This window comes from Chiloscyllium punctatum, chromosome 40, assembly GCF_047496795.1.
Source record: "Chiloscyllium punctatum isolate Juve2018m chromosome 40, sChiPun1.3, whole genome shotgun sequence".
Taxonomy (NCBI): domain Eukaryota; kingdom Metazoa; phylum Chordata; class Chondrichthyes; order Orectolobiformes; family Hemiscylliidae; genus Chiloscyllium; species Chiloscyllium punctatum.
Window position 1 is genome coordinate 34,130,755 of NC_092778.1, and position 12,898 is coordinate 34,143,652.

Genomic DNA, 12,898 nt, shown 5'->3' on the forward strand with positions numbered 1-12,898 from the left:
AGTCTCGGTAACATCCTTGTAAATCTATTTTGCACCCTTTCCAGTTTAATATCATCCTTCCTATGACAGGGCGACCAGAATTATATGCAGTACCCTAGATGTGGCCTTACCAATGATTTTTCCAGCCATGAAGCATACTATCCAGCTGCATAACAGCCTGATATGGCAACTGATCTGCCCAGGACCATACGAAATGAGAGAAGGTTGAGTGCATAGTGCAGACCATCATGGAAGCCAACCTTTCATTCATGCATTCTCTATTTGTACTACTTGTTGCTGCAGAAAAGCTGTGAACATCACCAAAAAGCCCTCCCACACTGCTAATGGTCTCCTACAACCTCTTCCATTGGACAGAAGCTGAAACACAAGCACCAACAGGTTCAGGAACAGCTTCTTCCCTGCCATTATTAGTCTGATGAATGGACTTTCTAACCTGTATGCCTTACTCTGTTTAAGCATCTTATGATCTGTACGTCCTTGCTTACTATAATCTGCCTATACTGCAAGTAAGCAAAGCTTTTCACTGTACTTAGGTACACGTGAATACAATAAACCAAATCAAATAACATGATGTCTCAACTCCTGTATTCAATGCTCTGACCAGTGAAGGCAAGCATTCCAACTGGTTTCTTCACCATCCTGTCTACCTGTGATGCTACTTTCAAGGAACAATGTACTTGTACCCCTAGGTCTCTCTCTTTAATAGTTCTCTCCAAGGCCATATCACTATTTTTAAGTCCTGCCCAAATTTGTCTTCCAAAATGCAACACCTCACATTAAATTCCATCTGCCATTTCTCAGCCCACTAGCTCTGTACATTTAGATAACCTTCTTCACTGTCCACTGTACCACCAATTTTGGTGTCATCCACAAAACTCATAAACCATGCCTCCTATATCCTCATCCAAGCTATTTATATAAAGGATGAACAACAGCAGATCTAGCACCGATCCTTGTAGCACATTGCTGGTCACAGGCCTCCAGTTAGAACAACCACCCTCTGGTCAGAGTAACCACCCTCTATCTCCTACCTTCAAGCGAATTTTGTATCCAATTGGCTAGCTCTCCCTGGATCCCATGTCATCTAGCCTTACTAACCAGTCTACTATGTGGAAACTTGTCAAAGGTCTTGCTGAAGTCCATATACACGATACACGATTGATTGATAGATTCTTGTTGTCTCGGGGAATTAAGGGCTATGGGGAGAATGCGGGTAAGTGGAGTTGAAGTGCCCAGCAGCCATGATTGAATGGCGGAGTGGACTCGATGGGCCGAATGGCCTTACTTCCACTCCTATGTCTTATGGTCTTATCTATAACTCTACCTTCATTTATTGTCTTGATCACCTCTTCGAAAAACTCAATCAAGTTTGTGAGACACGGTTTCCCATGCACGCAATCATGCTGACTTTCCTGAATCAGTCCTTGCCTTTCCAAATATATGTAGATCCTGTCTTTCAGAATCCCCTCCAACCACTGACACCAGGCTCGCTGGTCTGTTCAGAATCCCCTCCAACCACTGACACCAGCCTCACTGGTCTGTAGTTCCTTGACTTTTCCTTGCAGCCTTTCTGAAATAGTGCCACCATGTTAGCCACCCTCCAGTCTTCCAGCACCTCAGATGCGGCTGTCAATGATACAAATATCATTGCTAAGTGCCCCACATTTTCTTCCCTAGCTTCCCGCAATGCCCTGACATAAACTTGATCAGTTCCCAGGGATTACTACCTTTATGAATTTTAAGATCTCCAGCATCTCCTTTTTCACAATGTGGACTCTTCTCAAGACGTTTGGGAGATACGATAATACACAAGGTTCAGCATTAAGTTGGAAAAAAGATAACAGGCAGTCAATGATTAAGATTCCAGTTTGGAAAAGGGCAAATATTATGTCTAAAAGTTGAATTAGAGCAGGTTAATTATAAATGCATTTTGGTGGATAAAACAGCATATGGACAATGGGTGAATTTCAAAAGAAAGATGAATAGAGTGCAAAGTAGGTTCATACCTGTGAGAAATAAATATGGGATATACACAGTTGGAGTCCCCTGGATGATGGAGGATATTGATGAGAAAATAAAGAAGAAAAAGGAGGTATGTGATGCACACCAGAATAATAACAGAAATAGACATTAAGAAGCGAGAAGCTAAGGCTCGAATAAGGAAGACTAAGAGGAAGGTTGAAGAAAGGATGGCAGACTGTGCTTAGAAAAATGTAATCAACTGTTCCTCAAATATATTAACTGTAAAGGATTAGTAAAGGACAGAGTGTGGCCCATTGGATCGAACAGAGCAAGCACTGAAGCAAAGGGTACGGCAGAGGTACCTGATGCCTTCTGATTTTACCAAATTAAAAAACTGTGATAATGGATGAGTTGAAAATGTGGGATATTGAGCAACTGAGCACTATAGCAATTGATAAAGAAGAGGTACTAAAAGGGCCGGCAGTACTCCAGGTAGAGAAGTCACCGGGTCTGGATCGGATGCATCCTAGGCTGCTGACAGAGGAAAAGGAGCAAATGCAGAGCCATTGACTGAAATTTTCCAGGCCCCACTAAACACTTCCCACCCCCATTCACCTATTGTACTCTTTGCTACCTTCTCCCCAGCCCCACTCCCCCATTTGTCTCTCCACCCTGGAGGCACCCTGCCTCTATTCCTGAAGAAGGGCTTTTGCCCGAAACGTCGATTTTTTTTTTTTTCCTGCTCCTCGGATGCTGCCTGAACTGCTGTGCTTTTCCAGCACTAATCTGATCTGAACCAAAATAGTCCCAGGGGACTGGAAGATTGCAAATGTGGCACTATTGTTTAAGAAAGGGGCAAAAGGTAACCCAGGAAACTATCAGCTTGACATCGAGTGGGAAGACTGATGGAGGCTATAGTATGGGATAAGATTTGATTTGATTTATTATTGTCATGTGTACCGAGGTACAGTGAAAAGTTTGGTTTTGCGTGCAAAACAAACCGATTATAACATACAAAGTACATTATGGTAATAGAACACAATGTTACAGCTGCACAGAAGATGCATAGAGAGTGAGAGCAACATTAAATTTAAAGTTTGAGAGGTCCATTCAGAAATCTAATAACAGTGGGGAAGAAGCTGTTCTTAAATCTGTTGGTACATGTGTTTAACCTTTTGTATCTTCTGCCCAATGAAAGAGGTTGGAAGAGGTGCTAACCGGGGTCAGAAGGGTGTTTGATGATGTTGCCTGCCTTCCCAAGGCAGCGAGAAGAGTAGATGGTGTCAATGAATGGAAGATCTTTGTGCGTTATTCTAATCTCATTACTTTGAATACACTCCTGATATTTTAACTCTAGCTTTATAATTTAATTTCAAACAGCAGACTATGAAAGCTGCTATTTCAACTAAAAACCTTTCTCAGCTCTTATGTCAACTGAGAATCACTTTTAGCCATTTTATACTCCTTCAGCCATGGTCAGCCTGAATAGTATCTATTCTGTATTCTAAAATATTGCCCTCAACATCTGCCACTGCATCTGTTTACCTTTCCCTTTAAACTAATTTGCAGTTCTGTGTAACTAGCTCTCTTTTTGCATTATCATAAACATCCTGGTTTATAACTCTGTATTAGAAATATCATGGCGCTGGAACCAAGAAACACAAAGGCCATGTAATACCAGATGGGATAAACCTGTTCCTTTACCTGCCATGTACTGCACTTGTATGAGAAGTGACATTGCAACGTACATAGATTGTACAGTATCAGACAGGAGTGATTTATTCCCCTTTGTCCTCCATGTCCTGCACATGTACAGAAACTGACTTTGCAATATCCATCCCAATTTACCTACTGTATTGTATATGTGTAGGAACTAACACTGTGACCTGCATATACTGTGCAGACAGGAATGAAACATGAATATAAAGGAAAAGGTCTTAAAAGTTGTGATTGCTTTCTTCAAAATTGTAACTTTAAATTAAACAACTTTCAGTGAATCATGGTTTTCCATAGGAATTAATGTTAAAGCTAGGCTTTGGTTCCTTTGGACGTATATTGCTCAGAAAAAAAAGAATAAAAGCTGAAATAATGTATCGTACAAATGCATCATTGTATTTCTAACTGAAATAACCTGCAAACTAAAATGCATGACTAAATAGAAAAGAAATATATATATCTTAAAGAACTACACCAATCTTTTCTATACAGTACTGTTAAATTGACTATTGGCTGAAGTTTCAGATCTTCAGCATCCACAGATCTTTGTTTTATTTTAGTGGCAGGAGGTTTTTGGTGTAGAAAGCACTTGGACTGCTGGAACTACTTCCAATGACTGACCTCTGCCACAGGGTAGAGCTCAGGGTATCATTGTGAACTGAGGGAGTGGAGCCAACAGCAGGTAAGAACTGAAGGTGGGGAGCAAGTGGGTTTGGAAACACAGCTGGGGAGCTAGGCCCAAGAGAGAATGCAAAGCTGGGGAATAAGGCTTGGTGGAGATTTGAAGGCAGAGCAAGACCTTGGAGAGCTAAGGCTCAAGGCTAGAGGGGGCTAAGACCAGCTTTTGGGAGCAAAGAGGGCATCAGGCCAGAGCTCATATTGTGGGAGGGAGAATGCAATCCACAGAAGGAGGGAGGGTAAACCACTGGGCTAACACTTTCAAAGTGTATACCCTGACACTGCAATGAACTGAATAGTTTATTATTGTGTTAACTAATTCTGTGGCAGTAACAGGGGTGTGTACCAGCTACTGTTGATGGAGTGCCACCAGATGTTAAAGCTTAATGTGATGGGCAATGGAAATTAAACATGAGGTTGAGAATTTTAAGTTGTGAATGTCAATGATGAGCCAATGTAGGTCAATGAGTTTAAGGATGTTGGGTGAACAGGATTGGGTGCGGAAGAGGATGCAAACTTTGTTCAAGCTTAAGTTGAGTGGAATTTGGGAGGCTTGTCAGGAGAGCATTGGGATAATTGATTCTAAAGGAGAAAAAAGCAAGGATGAGGATTTTTGTGGCAAATGGGCTGAAGCGAGGTTTGGGACAGGCAATACTGAGGAGATGGAAGTTGGTGACATTGGTACTCGTGAGAATATGAAATCTGGAGCTCAGCTCCGATTGAATTAGGGGGAACAGTAAGGTTGAAGCTGAGAGAGTGACTAGCGAGAGGTTGAAATTGTCCAAGGGTATTGTATTTGTGGTTGGAGTGAGGGCAGCGAAGTTTTGATGTTTCCAATGATTAACTGGAGGAAATGGAATGTAGTTTAACAATGTAGAGGCAGTGAAAGGGTCAAGACAATTAATAAAATGAAAGAAGTATTTGCATTTACATTACAGCTTTATGACATCAGGACACCACAAAGCACTTTACAGTCCATGAAGTATTTTTGAAATATAGGTCCTGTTACAGTGTAGCAACAGTGATGGCCAATTTGCACACAGCAAGCTTCCACAAACAGCAATGTCATAATGTCCAGATCATTTATTTTAGTGGCGTTGGTTGACAGAGGAATTAGCTCTTTATCAAATAGTTTTATGGGATTTTTATATCCAGATGGGGGGCAGACAGATCCTTGGTTTAACATCTCATCCAAGAGCCAACATCTTTCTGGTGTTACCTGAACATTGCACAGCTTTGAAATTGAGGTATGACATGATGGGGGTCTTTAATCTTAGGCAAGCAAGTTGATAATGCTGAGATGGAGGAAAGACACATATAGGCAGAGAAACATCCTTCTGCTTTGAAGTGCAGGCTAATGGAGAGAGCACCCCATATTGGACTGCAGGAGTTTTGAAAAAGGCACCTTAATAGAGTTTTTAATGCCTCTAACATCAATGAGATCAGGCAACATGTTTTTTTTTGTAACCTACTGCATGTCCCAGGGTTTTACAAAATCAAAAATGCTCTCTTATAGAAAACTACACAGATTAATCTTCACCACATTTTATTTCTACTTTTCTTCTAGTTTTAATGGCAATTTTTTATTTTAATCCATATTAATAATCTGAAATATTTCAAAAATGTCCATAGTAATCTTCTGTTTATGATACATAGCAAAAGGCTTAGAGTTGCTATTCTGCTACTGTGCTTGATGGGCCTTTGGAGAGAAATAAAAGACCTTTTCCCTAAGCACCAGCATTGACACATAAATGTTGCTGTAAATACTGAAATGTATGAACTAGATATTGAAAGCAGAGTAGACTCACTTCTTTTATCTGAGCTGGATTCAAATCTGAGCTTCTGAGAATTCCAATTACTCAATACTGGACAATCAGAAATGTTTTCCATTTAAATATTGGGAACATTGAAGCCATTGTTTATGGTTCCCATTCCACATTTCTTTCCCTGCATACCAGCTCATCCTTCTACCTGAGACCACACCAACCATGGGATCATTTTTGACACCAAGATAAGCTTCCATCACACATTTGTGCCTGTAAATTTCACCTATCTTTGCCAATGCCTCCAATTGTCTGCTGCTGAAATCCTCATTAATGCCTAAGTTATCAGTTGCCTTGACTATTCCACTGCATTCCTCCCTGGTTTCCCCATATTCCAACCACTACAATCTCAAAGCCATCCAAGTCTCTGCTGATCATGCCGATATTTTAACCCAGTGCTGGCTTCCTTTCGTTCTTGTGATCATTTACCTTGGTTAGTTTCCAATTAAGCAAAATCTTAATTTTAAATACAGAACAATCTCGGTTATCCAAACGTCAATTATCTGAATTCCAGATTATCTGAAAGAGATGTCAAAAACATTATCTGTTATCCGAGCACTCAGTTATCTAAACAATCAGTTATCCAAACAAAATATACACCCGCCTGTCTCGTTTGGATAATCAAGGTTGTTCTGTACTCATCCCTTGTTTTCAATCTTCACATTTCCTTATCTCCGTGATCTCCTTCAGTCCTGCAAACCTAAATTCTGGCCTTCAGTGTCCTCCCTTTCAATTGCTCCACAGTTGGTGAGCCAGTCTTCAGTTCCCTAGGCTCTAAGTTCTGCACATTCTTTCTCTTCACCATTCTCCCTTGTTTTCTTCCTTTAAGGTACTCCTTAAAACCTCCAGCTATGGACAGATGTTTGGTGATCCGATCTTTACAAACATTCGAACAAAGAACAGGAGTAGGCCATTTGGCCCCTCCAACCTGCTCCGCAATTCAATAAGATCATGGCTGATCTGATTTTCACCCCAACACTACATTCCTGAATGTCCCCAGTAATCTTTCATCCCCATGGTAATCAAGAATATGTCTACCTGGGATTAAACATATTTATAGATTCTGCATCCAATGCCATTTGAGGAAGGGAATTCTAAAGATTGACAAATGTACGAGATCAATTTTTCTTCTTCATTTCTGTCCAAACGGATGACCCCTTAGTTTTAAACCATGACCCTTGGCTCTAGAAACCCCCCAATGTGTTTCTTTTTCATTCTTTTTGCCAAATTGGACAATTTCCCACATTTTACTCACTTTTTAAAAATTCATTTCTGGGTTTCAGACATCGCTGTCTGGGCCAGCATCTACCTCGGCAAGTCTCCTCAGGATCTTTTATATGTCAATCAAGTCACACCTCACATTTCTATCCTTCAGAAGATACAGGCCTAGTCTGACTAGCCTTTCCTTATAAGGAAATATGCTCAGTCCAGGTGTTATCTTAATAAACCTTCTCTGAACTACTTCCAATGTATTAACATTTTTCTATAAGTATTGTGACCACTATTATACACAGTGCTGCACATGTAGTCTCATTAATGCCCTGTTTAACTAAAGTATAACCTTGCACTCTTGAATTCAATTCTCCTCGCAATAAAATATAACATTCTATTAGCTTTTCTGATTACTTGTTAACCTCCTGTGATTCATGCATTGGGACTCCCAGTTCACTGTGATCTCAGAGCTCTGCAACCCCTCACCATTTGATAATGTGTTTCTTTTTCATTCTTTTTGCCAAATTGGACAATTTCCCACATTTTACTCACTTTTTAAAAATTCATTTCTGGGTTTCAGACATCGCTGTCTGGGCCAGCGTTTATTGTCCATCCCGAATCACTCTTGAAAAGGTGGTGGAGATCTGCCCTCTTGAACTGCTGCAGATCACATGCTGCAGGTTGACCCACAATACCACTGGGGAGGGAATTCCAAGATTTTGACCCAGTGACCGTGAAGGAACAGTGATATATTTCCAAGTCAGGATGGTGAATGGCTTGGAGAATTTGCAGGCAGTAATATTCCCACGTATCTGTTACCCTTGTCCTTTGAGAAGGTAGTGGTCATGAATTTGGAAGGTGCTGTTTAAAGAGTTTTGGTGAATTTCTGCAGTGCATCTTGTAGATCATATACACTGCTGCTATTGAGCATCGGTGATGGATGGAGTGGGTGCTGTGGATGTAGTGCTAACCAGGCTGGCTGATTTGTCCTGGATGGTGTCAAGTTTCTTGAGTGTTGTTGGAACTGCGTCCATCCAGGTAAGTGAGGAGTCTTCCACCACATTCCTGACTTATGACTTGTAGAAGGTGGACAGGCTTTGGGAGTCAAGAGGTATGTTACTGCCACAGTATTCCTATCCCCTGACCTGTTCTTGTAGCCACTGTATTATGTGGCCAGTCCAGTTGAGTTTCTGGTCAATGGTAAACCCCAGGATGTTTACAGTGGGGCATTCAGTGATGATAACACCATTGAATGTCAAAGGCTAATGGTTGGACTGCTTCAGTGTCTGAGGAGTTGGTACTATATCCCTTTGTAGGCTCCTCATTAAAAAAAAATAATTCACAGGATTATGGCATTGCTGACCAGGTTAGCATTTATTATTCAACCTTAATTACTGAGAGGGCAGTTAAGAGTCAGCCATGTTGCTGTGGGACTGGAGTCACATATAGGCCTGACCAAGTGAGGATAGTGGGTTCCTTTCCTCAGGGACACTGTCATAAAAACCTATCAGATTAACCAATCAACAACAATTTTATGGTCATCATTAGACACCTAATTCCAGGTTTTTGTTGACAATATTTGGTTGCCCTTTACCTACAGCACAAGTTAATTCCTCAAAAAACTTTAAAAACTTAGTTTTGTCAAAGGGAAATCATATTGAACTACATTGGCTCTGTCTGACTACCTTGAATGTATTCAAGTGCCTTATTACAATGTCTAATAATAGCTTCTAATGTTTCTCTATGATAGATGTTAAGCTAATGGGCCTGTAGTTTCTACTAACTAGCTAACTCTCTTTTAGGTTCCAACAGTTTACTCAGTTTACTCTGCTTGCCCCGTAATTGGAGTTTTCTTGAGTTCCTCCCTCCCTCCCTTTCAATTCCTTGTTAATAGCTATTTCCAGGATTTTACTTTAGTCCTCTTCCATTGAAGTCTGCTCCAAACTATCTGTTTAATTCATCTGTCATCTTTTTACCCTCCATTACTAACTCCCCAGCCTCAATTCCTTTAGGACCAACACTTGTTTAAATAAGAGTTAACAAAGCAGCTGAAAAAATGTAGTTTGGTGTTCTGTTTTGTTTAATGAAGCTCCTGTGAAGTACATTGGGATCTATTGTTACACTGAAGACACTACATTAATATAAGTAGTTGCCGTTATTGATTAAGGTTCCAGTTCTCCTCTAGATTGAGTTTCGGCTCTCCCTGTGGGGTTAGGGTCAGTGTCCACTATAGATTGAGCTATTTTTGTCCCCATTAATAGAAGTTTGTTCCACTAAATTAAGACTCTGGTTTCCTTATATATTTGAAGTTCAAGTGCCTCTATGGATTGAGATTCCAGTTCCCCAGTCAACTGAGATACGGCGTTTCTTTACTTTGGGGTTTCATCTCCCATATCGATTCTGGGACCAGTTCCCCTGCGGACTGAGGTTCCACTTCTCCTACAAATTGAAAATGCAATTCCTTGTTAATTTAACTGGGTTAATGAAAGGAACATAAATAATGAAATCACGTTTACTGCTCCTATTTCCCGCCATCCACGAGTCTGCATCATATGCAAAGATAGCATTTGCCTATTTTTTGAGGTCCCTGCAGGGATGTAGCTTGCTATCACCCATTGTCTTGACTCTCTTTAGCTGCTGCTTTTGCGGTATCTGAGTTTGCCTGTACCTAGTGGTGATGCACCAACACAATCACCCGTGTACTCAGCCTGGTAAGAGGAGAATATGGATGGAAGTCAAGTAATAGTTTATATTTAAAAAAAAGCCCTCTGTCTCATGAATTGTACAATTTTTTGGTTTGGCTCCTTTGCTGAATGCACTGGTTGCTGGACAGTGGAGAATAGTGAGAAATTCTCTGAGATTGTGCCTCTGACATACATCAGTCTGAAATGTGACAGGATATTTGACAGCTCATGGCATCACAACAGGGCTGGATCCTATCTTCAGCTGCTTCCGGGGAACGAGTCAATACAAAAGATGTCTGTTATTTCTTCCTTTTTGGTGTGGGCCACTGAAAGTAATTGAGATCAGCTAACACAGCCCAGGCTGGGGCTAGAAGTTGGAGAATTGATTACCTCCAGTGGGTAGCTCACCCATTGCAATGTCATTAGGCAACAATTTACTTACTAGTCAATAACTTTGTTCCTTTCCCTATCATAGAGAAATGTCCAAGGCACAGTAGGATATTAAACTGACAACTTGGTGGACTTCAGGCCAAGAAGATAAATTGAACTCGTTTTCGCCTTTTAGGTCTTGGAGATAAATTACTGTGTCAACTTTATATATGTAAGAGTCTCCATCTAATTCAAAACTACGTACACTCTGTAATTCAACCCCTGACCATACATTACCTGATATATCTTCCACAAGTCGTGTGGGAAAGGCCTTGTCACTGAGTTTTGTCAAATCTAGGTAGGCAGCTCAGTAATGAGTTGCTGCGGGCTAGGTATAAACTGTACTAAAGGCTGAGGTGAATTCAGTTAGGATACTCCATGGGCACCAAGCTTCATAATTCACACAGGATCTTGGAATGAGGCAGTACAATTTGTGTTTTTTTTTGCAGTGCAGTGTTACCACAATCCTGAATTCAGCAGGACAAAAAAAAAGTTTAGAATCTAACAGATCAAAGACCAAGCAAGCAGAATCAAACAGGAAAGAGTCCAATTCAAACTAATACATACTACTTCTGACACATCTTAGTCGCAGTGCATGTTCCTAAAGTAACCTTGCATTGATCTCAGTAGTCTATTACACACTCCAGCTGAGTTTCTTTTTGATTGACTTCAGTCAGGTCGTGTGTAGAATCAGCTGTCCATTCACTATCAACTCTTTTGTAATTTTACTCAATGGCCGTTTCAACTTCACTCATCCAGCTCTCACTGCCTGATGGAATGAAGAACCAGCAGAGGGACCAGGAAAAGGAAGGCACTGGGCAAGCTACAAAGATGCATATATTAGCATGGTCATGGCATTAATGACCCTCAGAATGATTTTATGAGGCTTACTAGTCAGCCAAATGTAATTCAAGAGGATGAAGAATCAGGGCTACCTCCATCCAGAAGCTTTGCGTTATCACAGTCGTTCTGTTTATTCTGTTTGATGCAAAATGTACCCCCACAAAAGTAAAGAAAAAGAATTATTTATGAATAAGATGATTAACCTCAAGAACAGGTAGAATTAGATACTTTGCATAAACTAAAACCTCCAACCTCTATTTAATGCCTTACTGCATGACTGCCAACAGTCAGAGACACCAAATCACCTGTCCACATTAAAACTACAAAACTCACGCATCAAAACACATCTTCAAGCTGCCATTTACTGTCAAGGACACAATGGTTTAAGTAATTGTGGCTCTGTGATGAAGCGAAAGGAAAACATACAGATGGCCCTTGACTGACTAGTGGGTACAGTTGCATAGCAACCAGTCACTGACTACTAGACTGAATGAGGGAAAAAAAACACTGTGCGTCAAAAGGATTGTTCTCCAAAGAATAGAATACTTCACCAAACAATTATCTTCACGCTTCAGGGCTATGATTTAACTGATTTGTGTGGCTGTTGTTCTCCAAAAAGAAATTGAAACATACCTTCTGAAGGCAGAAAGACTGCTATTATAGGGTTTTATGCAGAATTTTGTTAATTTTTACTTCTGGGTGAAGGTTTTAGTTTATACACTACAGAGCAGAACAACTCTGTAGTTTGTCTATGGAGGACTAGAGCTTCTCAAATATTAAGAAGTGCCTTGAGGCGAATCTTGGCTGCACAGCATTACCTATGAAGTTGGATTGATTGAACCAGTGGCTCTGCTGCAGTGCACCATGCCTACTCTATCTAGTGGGTATACCAATTAGGGAACACTTCCTGCTTTCTGAGCACAAAGTACTTGCAGAGTTACAGCACTCTGTTTATTTGTGCAGCAAATACCAAGATCAGCACTTCCTGTACATGTTTATTCACGATGGCAGTGTGTCTGGCAACATGAAAACAAACCAGTTGTCTTGACACAAACTAATGATAAAATTCAAGTTATCTATTTTGAAGTTCTGCACAGTCCTTAACCAATCCTTTATATTTAGTCCATCAATTATTTAGCAAGTATTCTATCTCTAAAACATGCTTCTGACAATTCCGTAAATGATGATAAGTGGAGAGTTTATTGTACTACTTAGTTTAAGGACTCCCTTTGGGTAAAAGAAAGTCTACCAATGTATATTGACAAAACCCTTTAGGAAAATAAAATTACTTAATACAAGACTTGAAATTATGATGATGGAATTAAGCGTCCCACTATCTGCCATTGCACCTGTCCAATTAAACCTTTCTGCAGAAAGCCTTAAAAGACTGGATAAAGAGTTAGATTTCTCATAGAGTCTGAGATTGCGATCCCAATGCCAAATTGGGATTTGGGGTGAATTGTTGCTGACAAATTATGTTTCTATGTGCTACAGTCGTGGATTCCCCATTATAATGGGAAAACTGAGAAGTTTATCACTGTTGCCAGCAGT

At 40.4% G+C, this 12,898-nt stretch overlaps 1 protein-coding gene across 2 annotated transcripts in view; it reads left to right on the forward strand.

Annotated features, from left to right (window-relative positions):
- Window positions 1-12,898, forward strand: part of LOC140464451 (heparan sulfate glucosamine 3-O-sulfotransferase 4-like) — a 151,789-nt gene that overhangs the window by 40,425 nt on the left and 98,466 nt on the right. The window lies entirely within an intron of this gene.